Genomic DNA, 18014 nt, shown 5'->3' with positions numbered 1-18014 from the left:
GATTTTAATCAATAATTTATTCTAGACAAAAACAAAATGCAGATAAAGCGTGATGTTGAGTGTAACTGAACCCGTGATTTATATGATATAATATATCTGTATTTATATTTATATTCTATATATAGTTAGTATTAAAAAAATATTAATATTAATAATAATAATAATACTAATAATAATAATATTTATATAGATAATAATAATAATAATAATAATAATAATAATAATAATTATTAGTATTATTATTATCTTAACAATAATGATTTTAATGATAAAATAATAATAATAATCATAATAATAGCAAAATTCATAATTTTTCTACTAATTATGATATCAATAATATTAGTGATATAACAAATTAATTGTATAATTGTTCATATATTTATAAATTATAATTGAAACTAGTAATATAATTAATACAGATATTAATATTAATATTAATTAATATTAATAATGAAAGTAATAATAATATTAGTATAACAACTATATTTTTAACATGTAGTTACATATATTAACATTATATATTATTAATTATATAATATTTAATAATCATATGTTATATCATATAATAACTTTTATTGATTCTTTATTATTTAAAATTTTTTATATATATTACAATATATATATATATATATATATATATATATATATATATATATATATATATATATATATATATATATATATATATATATATATATATATATATTAATTACTAATTACCTATAGAATATAATTTTCAAAACTTTCGAGACTCCATATTTCAGACTTTGCTTATCGTGTCGAATCATATTAAGATTAGGTTTAAATTTGATCGGAAATTTCCAGGTCGTCACAAGCTAGAAGCGGCGATCCTAAAATTAAAGGAGTTAAAGCATCTTCTTCCATGTCCATGACCACGAAATCAACTTTGTAAAAAGCATAACGAACGACGATTTCAACTTATTTAACGATTCCTAACGGCTTTTGCAAATGACTATTGGCAAAACAAACAATCCTTTTGATAGGTTCCAAAGATGGCAACCCTAAGCGATTGTAGTCAGAAATGGCATAACATTTATGCTAGAACCAGTATCAGCTAACCCAATGATAGGAATGGGACCACGAATTAAGCAAGTAACTTGGAATTCTCCTGAATCGGCACATATAACAGGAAACTCGGGTGTTTTTGATGGCTCTAATGGATCAATTGTGAATGAGTAAAGAGGGAGGAAACCTTCCTTTTTTATTTCTTCTAATTACTTCATAGTTTCAACTAACCAATCTTCACTAGTAACACACTCGGATTTTTTAGATTTTTCACTAGCAACTTCATCATTTTCACTAACTTTTTCATTAACCTCTTCCCCCTCATCAAACAACTCATGCATAAAAATAACATCATCACGATCAAGACCTTGACCTTTAGCATCTTTTGATTTATCTTCTTCATCAGCAGTTAAACTCTTAATTTCTTGATCATATTCCTCTTCTCCCATTTCATATTCCCATAGATACCTCAAACCATGTTCATAAACATCAACCCTATTCACCTCTCTAATCACATTAACCTTCTTAAAACGAACCTCCTTAGAAACTTTTAGATTCAGCTGGAACTTTTCTTTCGACAAGTTTGAATAACTTAGTAACATTGCGTTCTAAGTTTTGAATGGACGCTTGATGATTATTTTACACTTGGGAAAGTTGAGCTTTTATGTTATCATTAGCTTCATTTTGATTCTTGATGAAAGTTAGGATGCTTTCTTCAAGATTAAATTTTTTTCTCGGATTGAGCATTAGGAGACTAATTTGGAATGAAGGGCGCTCTAACAGGAAAGAAACCAGGTGGATTTTTATTATTAGTAGGATAAGGTGTATTATAATTATTACGATAGTTTAGATTTCCTCCTTGATATTGATTCACATAAGAGACGTTTTCAACTTGCTCCATAATAAGGCTAGCAACACAATCTTTCGTAGCATGAGGACCTTGGCATTTTTCACAACCTACCTTGATTATATGCATCTCTTTTGTAAGCTTTTCTATTTGCCTTCCTAGACTACCCAACTGTGCGTTCATAGCTTCAATCATATCTTCATAACCATAACTAACAGATTTAACAGAACGGGAAATGTCTAAGTCTTGGTGCCATTCATGGGAGTGAGCAGCTAACTTATTAATCAATGATTCAGCTTCTTTGGCAGTCTTACACATGATATTTCCTCCAACAGATGTATCAATCTCTCTTCTCGTAGCTATATCACAACCTTTGTAGAAAGTAGTTACCTTTTTAAACGTATCTAAACCATGTTGTGGACAACCCCTAAGAAATTGACCAAATCTAACCCAAGCAGAGTAGAGTGTCTCATTAGTTTTCTGACGACAATTAGCAATTTCAGTTTGAAGGGTGACAGTTTTAGACGCGGGAAAGAAACAAGTTAAAATATTTTCAACCATAGTATCCTAACTGGTGATATTTCCTTAGGGCAATGAATTTAACCACTCCTTAGCTTCATCTTTTAACGACCAAGGAAACAAATGAAGTTAAATTGTATTACTTTCGACATTAGTGATATTAAACAGATTGCAGACATCCTTGAAGTTTCGAATGTGAGCATTAGCATCTTCTTTTTCAGTACCCCTAAATTGGTTATCCTTACGCAAGTGAAAGATAGGACCTTTAATATCAAAATTTTCTTTTATAATAGGCAGAGTAATGGCGTGACCTATCCCTCTCAGCCCGCTTTCATTAGTGCTTCCATTGAATTTTCGTTAGCCAATTCAATGTTTGAATCAAAAAGAGATCCCAAATAATTAGAATCGGGACTAGACGGTGTAATAGACAATGGACTATCGTTAGTTTGAGAAGTAGTTCCTTCATTGAAGTTTAATTTCCTAACAATGTTCGGCTCTTTAAAATGTTCAAATAGTATATCGGGATTGGGTAACATGTCTTCTAAGATGGGATTCTTGGATTAGGTATTCATGTGATCTAAAATCATAAAAAGAAATATTTTAGGAGAAATTTTTTTTTGACTTAATGGGATGTAGACAATTTAATTTTAATTTTAATATAATCCTTTGTGTTAATTTCCCATACACGGTTCTGTTAAGCGATGCTTAGCAAGCGTCGATTTATTGGTGACTTGATTGCTGCTTAGAGCCTAAATTGAACTCCAGGAACGATGTAAAACCTATAAAAATATGATTCTACCATTTTCATGGCGTCTCTGTTTATTTTATTTTATTTTATTTTATATTTTTATTTTATTTTATTTTATATTTTACATTTTATTTTATATTTTATTTTCTTATTTTTTATTACTATTATATATATATATATATATATATATATATATATATATATATATATATATATATATATATATATATATATATATATATATATATATATATATATATATATATATATATATATATATATATATATATATATATATATATATATTGAATTGTTTTTTTCATTCTTTATGGCCGGAGGTCCCCCTTGAAAGCAATCTCTTTACCCGTCGAATAGAGAGAGGGAGGACTTTCTCCGCTCTTGTGAGTGTTTAACTCGGGGTGGAGAAATGATTTCTCCTTATTCTAGGATAGAGGAAGGATTGTCTACATCTCACCTCCCCCATACCCCACTCTTATGGGATTGGGTATTGTTGTTGTTGTTGTTGTTATTATGGATTTTATGTTTATAAGGATATTTCGGAGATATGTTAATATATTAATATTTATAAAATTTAAATTGATAATAATATAATAAATATTAATGACATAATTATAAATTTTAAATAGCAACTTTTATCGCATAACAACGAATAATCAAACATAAACGACCTATTGAATTTTTCAATACTTAAGTGACCGTCAGCGTCTAGGTTCGAGCAGGAGCCTTTAAAACGGAACCCCAGCAACCCTCCCCTAAAGGAAGACCGTCATCACTTTGTTTTCAAGAAATATCAATAACCAAAATATATTCAATTTTCGTATTTACCGCGCTCCCCGGCAGCGACGCCAAAAAGTTGAATTGTCAAAAGTGTGTGCAGTAGTGTTTAATTTGCCTTTCAACTTTTAAATTTATAAAACTATTATTTTACTTTTAACAACCTAACGAGCAACAAAACCCGATCAGATGTAGTATTTTAGGTTATCGTCCCAAAAGAGGGTAGATACGTATTAAGTTGGTTTATTAAATAGATTAGTTCTTATTAAAGAACTAAATATAGATTTTTATGTGTTTTAAGATTATAGATTCTTATCTCTTAGGAAAGAGATGATTGGAGATAAATTCTTAATAAACAAAAGAACAAGTATAAAGCGAGTAAAGAATTAGAATAAATAATTATAAATAAAAGCAGCTACATGAACGAATAACTCATACGGGAATCATATTAGGCAAGTTTCATAATTTATATTAACACAAATCAAGATAACAATCATAGATCAATCATTATTCCTAAACAGGTTAAGAAAAGTATCACATATCATTCAATAGGCATGACTTAAAGCATATGTTAGACATGTGATGTGCATGACTAACATCTCAATTTATAGTATTCAATTCAATTAAATGATACATATCAACCTTATGATGCGGATCAACATGCAAATAGACTGACAAATTATATAAGCTATTAAACATCAAGTAGATCAACTCAAGTTATTAGCTGAAAGTCAATTATTACTTATTTTTCATGCAATCATTAATTAAACACATTCAAACAGAGGATCTTCGACTAAGTCTAATAATATTAAACTTTATTATATAAGCGTAATTCAAATTCGATAGATTTATCACTATTATGCTGTTTAACTTAGTTGCATGCAATTCAATTTAACAAGTTTGATTGACTAGATCTAAACAAGTAGCATGAATCGAATAATAGATCATCGAATTAAGTACTAATCAATCCTAAAATCATGTTATCTAATCATTAAGCATGGCAAACAAGTATATTAAAGCATAACAGATTCAAAACAGATTAATTATCATCTCAGAAACTCAGTTTATACAGATCTAGAAAAAAACAAAAATTGTAAGGATTGGAGCATGAAGCCGGTGGCTTTGTTCCAGCCAAGCTGGCGGCTTTGATTAGTGAAACCGGCAGCTTTATCTGATTCGCAGACAAAGTTAATTTTCGTCCACGTAACCACTATGAAATTTTAGTTCATAATGGTAGACGAACAGATACAGAAAAAGTAAATAAAACGTGATAAACAAGAGTATAAAGATAAAGTCATGTACCTCAAAAGGGTAGATGAAAAGAAACTTTATTGATAACTTTAATAATCTTGATTACAACTTGAAAATAAACCCTAATCTAAGAGTTTTCGTGATTTAGAGAAAACCCTAAAAGAAAAACAAAACAGTACATTGAAAACTGATACAGAAGGATCCTATTTATAGTTTCAAAATTGGTGGCCTAAGCCGGCGGCTTAAGTGGGAAGCCGGCGGCTTCACATGGCGGTGACTCCTTTTACAAGTTTAATGTAGTCCGCAAGTAGACTAACTCGTAACCGTCCTAGGTCAGGCCGGCGGCTTCAGTGCCAATCCGGTAGCTTCATAGATCCGATAATATTTTTGATTTCGTTTCCATTTTTAGCTTTTTCTTGGGCTTTAAGTACATGAAACTGGACTCAATTCGACAGCTTCAGTTGTAAGCCGGCGGCTTTAGCCTGATTTCTGCAGTTTTTACTTGTTTTTGATCCTGTTTGATACATAAATCCAATAAAATCATTAGAAATACCCTTTTTCCCCATTTTACCCATTTTAGTGTGTTTTAGGATTAATATGACTTTAAAATAGAAAGATAACTCCGTAAACTGTTATCAAAATTCTGTATAATTTAGGATTTATCAGTTATTTGATACGGATTGGATATGCGTATCATTAAGTCCCCCCAGTTTGGTAATGCTAGCTGGCACAAATACATTACCAAACTTGAAAGACATACTCATTATTGACTTGACCTGCATTAAATGTTCCTCTTAATGAAAGGACCTTTTTCCAATGTGCCATTTCCTATTCTTAATTATTTCTTTTTGAAATTTAAACCATTACCCCCTAGACGTGTCTTTATAACTTTCTTCCTCCACACTTTTATGACATGTGTAGCCTTATAAATACCTTTCTTCCGCCATTTTTGATTTTTTACGCTCTCATCCTTGTTATTTTGGCAAATATTTACAAGATCTTCTAATCCCTCATCCCATTAAGGTCAGTTCATCTTTTCCTTTCTTACTTTTCCATAATTTGCTTTTTTCTTTGTTATAAACAATGGCGTTTGGCAAATATTTACAAGATCTTCAAATCCCCCATCTCTTTAAGGTCGGTCCATCTTTTCCTTTCTTCCTTTTCCAGATTTTTCTTCTTTCTTTGTTATAAACAATGACGGATGAATCTGCTCCCTTAACTAGTGGTCGTGTTCCCAAAATCAAAGTAAATGTAAAAGATGTTCGTTATAATGTTGACATGAAGTATATGTCAATGGTGTATAATGATTTCCCTTAGATCGAAGCGTACGGACCCATAATTCCCGAACCTCATTATAGAGCCAATAAACCACTCCCAAAAACTTTTACAATTTATGGTGCAACAATTGTGATTGGAAACACTCATTTTCCTCTTACCGATTTTCTTTATGAAGTTTTTGAACACTCTGATATATCTCCTTACGATTACCAAAAACTTGTTATGTGGGAGATGTTTTTCATTCTCAACATATGCGCCCATCCTTGCGCTTGTTTTGCTCTGCTGTTGTAGTTTCTGCTCAAGAAATTGGCTTGTTTTCAATAAACCAAAATACCGGGCAACATTTTTCTGGGGATATGGAATCATCTCTAAAGGGATGGAGAGAAACGTTCCTTTTTATCAAGGCAAAACACTTACCGGATAGTTTCTTGCCCATTTTGAGTGGCGACTTAAAGCCAAGAAGGGGGTTGGCAGATCCCCATCTCTTAATGATGCCGAAAAGGCATTTCTATTGTAAGAATAAGAGAGTTGTAAATTCCTCAACTATCTTATCTCGAGCACATTCTTGTGATGGGAAAAATAAGCAACCAATGGGACTATCCTGGATTTATTCCCCTTTTGTATCATGATGATCATGGTAGGAATCTATCCTAGCTGTATTCATTCCTTTACCTTTCCTGGTATCCTTATGTTTATCACTTGTTTTGCAGAAATGGAGCTTAATGGTGCAATGAGTTTCAAAAACTTGTTGGTGTTATATCATCGGAAAGCTGAAGTACCATCAGGGGATCAACAAATCACTGAACATGATCTGGCTGAGACTGAGCGGGGTAAGGTTCAAACCCTTGTGGAAACCAAACTCGTTGCTCCTTCAACCAACACTTCCACCCCTCCGTCCATCTTCTAGAAATGTAAAAAGGAAGGGGACTTCTAATGCCCTTCGTTATTATAATTGAAGCTGTTGCCGATTCTAGTGACCAAGGTTCAATTTTTAACCAAAAAAAACCAAATCTAATGCCATGTTCCATTGTCAATTACTATATTGGTATTGCTTCTAAACCTTCGTTATTATAATTGAAGCTGTTGCCGATTCTAGTGACCAAGGTTCTTATGATGAAGAGGGCCATGTGTAAAGACCCGTCCTTATCCATCTGGACGAAATCTTCAACATTTGGTTCCATTGCGATGATCGATTCCAAGTAATGTTCTTAACATGAGCAAATGCACAGCGGAAGACTTAATTTGTACCTGAGAATAACATGCTTTAAAAAGTCAACATAAAGTTGGTGAGATATATAGGTTTGATGCTAGCAGCGTAATTACTATGGACCACAAGATTTCATATTTACAAACATAATACACTCGCAAGTGTATGAAAAGCATTCCAAGCAGTGGGCACCAGGTAACTAGCCTTAACAAGAGTGTGTACCCCTGAGTTATAATAATATGTGCACCGAATCAAGTGCGTTCCGTTAACCTCGAAGTACTAAACACCCGTTCTTCTAGTTTAGTATTGACTAGAACAACATCTGGGTGGGGGTGTAAAACCCGATAGATCTATCTTTAGGATTCGCGCCTACCAGTTCATAAACCAATAGTTAAAGTTACCAAGCTAGGGGATTTTTGATTCAAACCCATGTAGAACGTAATTTTAGTCACTTGTGTCCATAACGTAAATCATTTATAAAAATAACGCATGTATTCTCAGCCCAAAAATATTTAAAGTTTAAAAGGGATCTATATACTCACCATACTGTATTTTGTAGCAAAAATACATATAACATCATTGAACACGTTTAAGGTTGGCCTCGGATTCACGAACCTATATCAAGTGTATATATATTAACACGTATAATCACATAATTCCATTTGTTAATTATATAATATTTTTATATTTAATGTTGTGGTTATATAACTAAATTTCAATTAAAATATATATATATACTTTACTTACATATTATATCTTCATTTATGTGTTATTTATATTTATTTTGTAAAATAACTTCCATTTATATATACAGTTATATTAATCTATATTTATTTGTAATTCGTGTCTTATCAAAATCATTAATTTATTATATGTAATATAAGTATATAATATTTATTTACCATATGAAAATAATACTAGTTATAATAAAAACGTTAATAATGATGACAAGTTTACTAATTATATTAATTGATAAATTTTAATTAATATAATGATAATAATAATACTTATTTTCCTAACAATAATAATAGTAATAAATAATAATAACAATAATAAAGATAATATTGATGATAAATAACTACCTCAAAATAAGCTTAAAAAGAAATAAACTTCACAAGACGGGACTCGAACCCATGACCTCCCGTTCAACGGACACCCTCCTAAACCAATGCTCTGCTTAGCATTTTCTGTTTTAATTACTCTTAAAATTCCTTTAGCTCGCTCCAGTTTATTCATAGCCCAACAATTACGGCCCAATAGTAAAGTGGATCTCGACCCACAACAAATTAACAGCCCAACTTTAATGGTCCAGTAACCAGATCGTTTTTGCAGTTTAGGAAGTGGCAGCCATATTATTTAATTAACAAGTTGCAATAATAAAGGAGTATTCGATTTAACTGTTACCAGCTGGATCCCATCGATAATTGTATACAACATTCTTTATTGGATTCTTTCGTTGCTAATTATTGTATATTTACAATACCAATATCGGAATATCACCATCATCAAAATCGGAGTTTTCATAATCATCATTCATATATCACAGTTCCATTATTCTCTAGAAATTAGGGTTTCATGTTTACGACCTTAACCCACTTCGTTTGGGTTTAATAGCAACAGAAGGTAAGGTTTACTTTAAATCGTTATCATTATCTTCATTACTTTTCGATTGAAGTGTTTTATGGGTTGAAGTGTTTTATGGTGTTCTTCATCTACAGCATCCAATCCTTACAGCTTTGGTACGATAGAATCAAGTGGTTCGTGGGTTTTGGCTGTAGACATAAACGAATAGTATAAATATATAAGAGTGCAGCAGTGATTGTTGTAAACGGGTTGTTTATTAGGTTGTTTGTGATGATACATGGCAGCGGTGAAGGCTGTGGTGATCAAATGGGTGGCAAATGTTCGAAATATGAAGAAGCAGAAGGTGTAGCAGCAACAAAAATGGGTTTCGTTTGATCTGCCTTTGATAACATGTAATCAGGCTGTTTATAAAGCAAAGAAAAAGGGACTCGACAAGTGTTCACGGGTATACAATGAGGAGAAGAAAAGATGGAATAAAATATAAAAAAAAATCTGACTTATTCCAAACAGATATATATCGATACAGATATATTATGCAAGATATCCTGTTTCTATATAAATTCTAATTTTAATAATTAAATAATTACATTAATATTGAAGTAATAATTTTACTAATAATAATAATAATATATTTGTATGAAGAATAACTAATTTCTGATGATAATAGTAGATATTAATAATGTTTATAATAATATTATTGATATTAATAATAAATTGTATCTTTAAATAAAATGACATTACTTATAATAATTTTAATAGATATAACACTTTTATTGATTAAGAGAATAATAAAATTGTTAATAATAATATTAATAATAATATAATAATTTATATATATCAAGTTTCATTTTATATCATAATATTGTTAATACTACTGTTTATTTTAATAATAATAATGAAAGTATTCACATTATTATAACAACTATATTTAAATTTCTCAGACATTCAGATTTAATTAAATGTCAATCGAATCAAACAACGAGTTCTAATATTGTTCACAAATAATTATATATTATATATATACATATCTATATACACATAAACGTTCGTGAATCGATGGCACGGTCAAAGGGTAATTTAATTACATGAATACAGATTTCAAAACTTTCTAGACTCAAAAATTTCAAATTTTGCTTATCGTGTCGGAACATGGAAAGATTAAGGTTTAAATTTGGTCGGAAATTTCCGGGTCGTTACAGTACCCACCCGTTAAAGAAATTTCGTCCCCGAAATTTGGTAGAGGTTGTCATAAATAACAATAGGAATATTTTCATGACGAATATGAGGTAATAATAGAGTTTTATCATTATTGGAAGATATGGATAAAACGATTCGATCATGTGGAGCGCACGAGTGAAGTTATCACAAAAGAATGAAATGAGTGAATATGGAATCGTTTTAACCTATGACGTGGTTAGGATTGATTTCTGGAATTTACGGAAAGAAAATCTTTGTGATAAGATTTAATTCTGTGGCGATTTAGGAGGTCAAAATCTTCTTTGATTAATGAAATAATCTGTTCCGATTCTCTGTCGGATATTTCACTATAAATCCACCTCCTTCCCGTTCTCGGGCAAGCGAGCAATGGTCCGTAATTCGTAGGTAAGAAATTTTGGAATAACATAGCTAATGCTTTCAGAAAGAAATGGTAATGGCACGATTTTGATTTGTCAAATTACCAGAATATCTTGGAAAAGACCGAATCATCAAGAAAATATTTTCTTGATATGTTTAGAGATTTGATAGATTGTAAGAGCCGTGTAACATGGCATATGATGATGGTACTGTAAATCATCACATTCCATTAGAAACTCAACATGACTTACTGTAATATAATGAAGTTGATCAAGTTTCATTATATTATACTAATTCATGTATCAGTTCCCAACACCGCTGCAGAACATTCCTATTTTATACTTGAAGGTTTTAGAACTTTGAACTAACACAGTTTCTTTTATGTTGTAACACAGATGTTACGGAGAGATGAATAATCCCAGATAAGAATAGTTGTGAGAATATGAAAGATACGATAATGTCTTGGAATTTATAATATCAAAGGATGATGATGAAAATTTACCTGTAAGGGTTTAGATTCAGAAGCAAGGTGTTCACTAAAGATTTCATCAGAAACAGAATCATCTGGATTCTTTAAATACAGAGTTTGGTCCTTGTATTTGTCCTTGGTCTCTTTCATGGTTAGCTCAATCCGATTTTCAATACAAAATTTTCCATCGGGTGTTCCTAACACCACCTTCTTTATCATCAACTTTTGGTCATTAAGACCATTTACAACATGCTGCTTTGTCAGCATTTTCAAAGTTAACGAATTTGGATAATTGGTGTTCAAACCGAGATGATTTTAAGAGATATGTGTTTTTAGATGATTAAACGCTGATGGTAATATGGTGGAATATAAAAGGTTCTAGTAACGACGGCGAAAGGATACGTATATATTGAGATTATAATAAAAAGTAGTCTTACTGAGAAGTTGAAGTGGAGCTGTGACAAAATCAGCTTCTTGAAAAGGAATTGTGAGGTTGTTTTTGCTAATAAATGATAAGGAATTCGACGCGGATACGTTTTAACCAAAATTTTGGTTTCGAAAGTTTTTCAGGTGCATAATGTATGCATAAATCTTTCTTCCGTAGACGAGGTGCGGCTGGTTCAACTTCTCGATCGAGGTGTGTTCAAGAATCATGATAGGTTTGGACGCGGATTGTAATTGTCAAGATACGAATGAGGTTTATGATAGAATCAAGTGGCAAACTTGAAGAATTATTTAGTCTCATATGTTATAATCAATATTTTAATTTAATTCATTTTAATTGTCCAAAGTTAACAGTCCAATAGTCCGATGGTTCAATGATTCATATATAATTTAATATATAATATTCGAATTAAATAATACGTATCGTGACCCGTGTACCGGTCTCGGTGTTGATCACAACTCAAAGTATATATATATTTTGGAATCAACTCCGACCCTGTATAGCCAACTCCCACCTTCACATATAGAGTGTCTACGGTTGTTCCGAAATATATATATAGATGGGTCGATATGATAAGTCGAAACCTTGCATACGTGTCCCGTTATTTAAAGTGCGTAAAAGTAAATGACAGAAATTAAATGACGATAAATAAAATTGCGAGAATGTAAATTGCGATAATGTAAATTGCGGTAATATAAATTGCGATAAAATGTAATCAGTTAGCTGGGAACAGTTAGCCGGAACAGTTAGCGTGGAATCCTTAACAGATTTTTAATTAGTTAATTCGTGTTTCTAACAAATTTTATTTTGTCCAATGTTTTCTTCTTTATGCCACTTGTTGGATTCTGATAGGTCAAAATCCGAATATGAAATTTGAATGAAAATGGTTATTCTGGGGTGAGCGGATACGAATATCGGTGGTTGTAAGTAGGATAGTAAATGATTGTTGCATCAGATTCGAAGAATGTACAGTGTAACTTATTAATGTGAATTCTAAATATTCCTCGGGTACTACCCACCCGTTAAAATATTATTCATCATTAAAAATTTGTACGGAAGAGTTTTTTTTTTTTAATTACAATCTTCATGAAAATATACTTGCATATATATTTTCTTCAGATGCAATTATGGATTTAATGAGTCAATAAGATATTAAACTCATTTGATTTATCGTTGATACTAGATTACATAATTTCTAACTTTAGAAATTAAATAATTGTCATATCGAACGGAGATAATTTATGTAGAATGTTATGTAAAGTGATGGTAACCAATGTAGAACGTTATGTAGATTGAAAATTATGTAGATAGAACAATACGTAGAACGGTGATTATACTTGAGGTATAGTTTGTGACGTGGAGATTTACGACGCGGTTATGGTTTAAAGATGATAAGGGTACTGTCGACGTCGATGATGGTGGTACTGATTATGCTGCTGGTACTGCTGCTGGTGTTCGTAATCTTCGCACCAGGTTCTCCAAAGTCGTCACACGAGCGCGTAGTTCGTTAACTTCTTCTGGCACTACGGAATGATTGACGGTTGAAGCGAGTGAATGAATAAGATTCGAACTATGGGATAGTATGTAATCGTGATGGGATACTCGGAAAAAGGGGAGAGAAAATGGTTTCTCGAACAGGTTCGCCAGTAAGCGCTTCAGGTTAAAAAGGGCAATTTGGTGGATGGAAGAGATCTTCGACGTGAAATGATTTTCGGATATCGGATGATATTATAACTATATAGAATATCTATATGTATTTCGTATACTACATAGGAATTTACGGCATATAACAGGCAAGTCTACAGATATGCTAAGATATGAATTTTGTCTATACACTATCGATGCACTAAATGCAGTAAGACGTGTCTAGACTTATGGATGATAAGCAGGCAATTCCCTAAGGATAATAAGCAGATGATTTCCGACTAGAATGATAAGCAAAACTTTTTGACAGGTAGACATGGTCAAAGTCCAGACTCACTAATGTATCCTAACAACTACTAGTCAGACACACTAATGCAAGGCCTGGTTCACTAAGACCAACGCTCTGATACCACCTGTAAAGACCCGTCCTTATCCATCTGGACGAAATCTTCAACATTTGGTTCCATTGCGATGATCGATTCCAAGTAATGTTCTTAACATGAGCAAATGCACAGCGGAAGACTTAATTTGTACCTGAGAATAACATGCTTTAAAAAGTCAACATAAAGTTGGTGAGATATATAGGTTTGATGCTAGCAGCGTAATTACTATGGACCACAAGATTTCATATTTACAAACATAATACACTCGCAAGTGTATGAAAAGCATTCCAAGCAGTGGGCACCAGGTAACTAGCCTTAACAAGAGTGTGTACCCCTGAGTTATAATAATATGTGCACCGAATCAAGTGCGTTCCGTTAACCTCGAAGTACTAAACACCCGTTCTTCTAGTTTAGTATTGACTAGAACAACATCTGGGTGGGGGTGTAAAACCCGATAGATCTATCTTTAGGATTCGCGCCTACCAGTTCATAAACCAATAGTTAAAGTTACCAAGCTAGGGGATTTTTGATTCAAACCCATGTAGAACGTAATTTTAGTCACTTGTGTCCATAACGTAAATCATTTATAAAAATAACGCATGTATTCTCAGCCCAAAAATATTTAAAGTTTAAAAGGGATCTATATACTCACCATACTGTATTTTGTAGCAAAAATACATATAACATCATTGAACACGTTTAAGGTTGGCCTCGGATTCACGAACCTATATCAAGTGTATATATATTAACACGTATAATCACATAATTCCATTTGTTAATTATATAATATTTTTATATTTAATGTTGTGGTTATATAACTAAATTTCAATTAAAATATATATATATACTTTACTTACATATTATATCTTCATTTATGTGTTATTTATATTTATTTTGTAAAATAACTTCCATTTATATATACAGTTATATTAATCTATATTTATTTGTAATTCGTGTCTTATCAAAATCATTAATTTATTATATGTAATATAAGTATATAATATTTATTTACCATATGAAAATAATACTAGTTATAATAAAAACGTTAATAATGATGACAAGTTTACTAATTATATTAATTGATAAATTTTAATTAATATAATGATAATAATAATACTTATTTTCCTAACAATAATAATAGTAATAAATAATAATAACAATAATAAAGATAATATTGATGATAAATAACTACCTCAAAATAAGCTTAAAAAGAAATAAACTTCACAAGACGGGACTCGAACCCATGACCTCCCGTTCAACGGACACCCTCCTAAACCAATGCTCTGCTTAGCATTTTCTGTTTTAATTACTCTTAAAATTCCTTTAGCTCGCTCCAGTTTATTCATAGCCCAACAATTACGGCCCAATAGTAAAGTGGATCTCGACCCACAACAAATTAACAGCCCAACTTTAATGGTCCAGTAACCAGATCGTTTTTGCAGTTTAGGAAGTGGCAGCCATATTATTTAATTAACAAGTTGCAATAATAAAGGAGTATTCGATTTAACTGTTACCAGCTGGATCCCATCGATAATTGTATACAACATTCTTTATTGGATTCTTTCGTTGCTAATTATTGTATATTTACAATACCAATATCGGAATATCACCATCATCAAAATCGGAGTTTTCATAATCATCATTCATATATCACAGTTCCATTATTCTCTAGAAATTAGGGTTTCATGTTTACGACCTTAACCCACTTCGTTTGGGTTTAATAGCAACAGAAGGTAAGGTTTACTTTAAATCGTTATCATTATCTTCATTACTTTTCGATTGAAGTGTTTTATGGGTTGAAGTGTTTTATGGTGTTCTTCATCTACAGCATCCAATCCTTACAGCTTTGGTACGATAGAATCAAGTGGTTCGTGGGTTTTGGCTGTAGACATAAACGAATAGTATAAATATATAAGAGTGCAGCAGTGATTGTTGTAAACGGGTTGTTTATTAGGTTGTTTGTGATGATACATGGCAGCGGTGAAGGCTGTGGTGATCAAATGGGTGGCAAATGTTCGAAATATGAAGAAGCAGAAGGTGTAGCAGCAACAAAAATGGGTTTCGTTTGATCTGCCTTTGATAACATGTAATCAGGCTGTTTATAAAGCAAAGAAAAAGGGACTCGACAAGTGTTCACGGGTATACAATGAGGAGAAGAAAAGATGGAATAAAATATAAAAAAAAATCTGACTTATTCCAAACAGATATATATCGATACAGATATATTATGCAAGATATCCTGTTTCTATATAAATTCTAATTTTAATAATTAAATAATTACATTAATATTGAAGTAATAATTTTACTAATAATAATAATAATATATTTGTATGAAGAATAACTAATTTCTGATGATAATAGTAGATATTAATAATGTTTATAATAATATTATTGATATTAATAATAAATTGTATCTTTAAATAAAATGACATTACTTATAATAATTTTAATAGATATAACACTTTTATTGATTAAGAGAATAATAAAATTGTTAATAATAATATTAATAATAATATAATAATTTATATATATCAAGTTTCATTTTATATCATAATATTGTTAATACTACTGTTTATTTTAATAATAATAATGAAAGTATTCACATTATTATAACAACTATATTTAAATTTCTCAGACATTCAGATTTAATTAAATGTCAATCGAATCAAACAACGAGTTCTAATATTGTTCACAAATAATTATATATTATATATATACATATCTATATACACATAAACGTTCGTGAATCGATGGCACGGTCAAAGGGTAATTTAATTACATGAATACAGATTTCAAAACTTTCTAGACTCAAAAATTTCAAATTTTGCTTATCGTGTCGGAACATGGAAAGATTAAGGTTTAAATTTGGTCGGAAATTTCCGGGTCGTTACACCATGTTTCTCGTACCATTTCCATTTCTTTCAACTTTTAGGAGGACTTTGTGTTTCCTCCTGACGATTTTGTTCAAGCCTTATCCAGACTTGAAATTGATTATGCCGGCCACAGACGCCGGCTAAAAAGTTTGCTTCACTGTTAATTCTTCAATCTTTTTAGGGTATGCCTCGGAAGGAAGCTAGGATTGCTTGTCTACATGCTTATGTTGCTAGTAGTTCCGCTCTCCTTGATGGTTTAATCCGTGAGGAGGAAGAGGAAGATGTTGCTGCCACTGCTCTCTCCGACTGCTAAGAGAATCTTAAAGCTATTGAAGAGCTTGTTGCCGATCTTCAAGGTCGTCTGTCGAAAAAGAAGAAGGAGGCTACTACGGCTACCCGTGCTGCTAAAGAAAAGATGAAAGAGGTTGAAACTCTTTCTGCTGATCTTGGCTGGCTAAAGGCTGGGATGCCTTCAATGCTAATGAAGGTGTAGAAGTACAAGCTTGTCGCTTTTAATGTTTTCTTGAAAATCCACAGAGATATGAGCATTTTGCAGTACTCCTTTTCCAGCAACATCATGTTGATCCAGCCGCCCCTCTTCACCCAGAAATTGCTAAAATTGTTAATCATGAAGCCGCGAGTCATTTTGAAGCTATTGGACAATCTTTGAAGGACATTCAGTTTCCTGATTTTAAAGAGTTGTGTGCTACCGAACTTACCTCCGTTCAAAAACTTCTTGACTTTAATTTTTAATGATTATGTGATGTAAACTTTATGACATGAAATGATATAACCACTTTTGTTCTTATTTTTGCATTGTATTTATGCTTTTGTCGTGATCAACTGTATGGTATGTTTATTTTTATTGACTGTATTGTGTTATATGCATGTGTTTTTATTCGTCATGACATTTAAAATTTTACATATAAGGTGACTTGTCTTTGTTAGAACTAGTTCTTGTCTTTATTTGTTGTCGACATACATAGGTCTCGACTACATTTTTGAAGTTTGGCAGTATACCGTGCGTTCACATTGTTTCCTCTACTCAATGTCCTTTTATACATATAAACTTGTACTGACGAGACCTAGAATGCATCTCTTTAAGGGGTACAAATAACTCATATGGGACTTATAGGATGTGAGGTCTGTTTGCTGCTAGACGATTACTATGTGAATCAGAGAATATTTGATTTATGAAGAACATACACAAGTGATATTCAAAAGTAAACTAGAATTTTATTCACTTATCATAAATTGCCATACATAGTGCTTTGATGAAAAAGAAATACATAATAATTCAGGGTCTTTTCAGAAAGAGTGATCAATTCTACTGACAAAGTTCCATCTAAATATCTTTATGGGCTTTGTTT

This window comes from Rutidosis leptorrhynchoides, chromosome 7, assembly GCF_046630445.1.
Source record: "Rutidosis leptorrhynchoides isolate AG116_Rl617_1_P2 chromosome 7, CSIRO_AGI_Rlap_v1, whole genome shotgun sequence".
NCBI classification, from domain to species: Eukaryota; Viridiplantae; Streptophyta; class Magnoliopsida; order Asterales; family Asteraceae; genus Rutidosis; species Rutidosis leptorrhynchoides.
The sequence above is the reverse complement of the archived record's forward strand: the minus strand, read 5'-3'. Positions refer to the sequence as shown.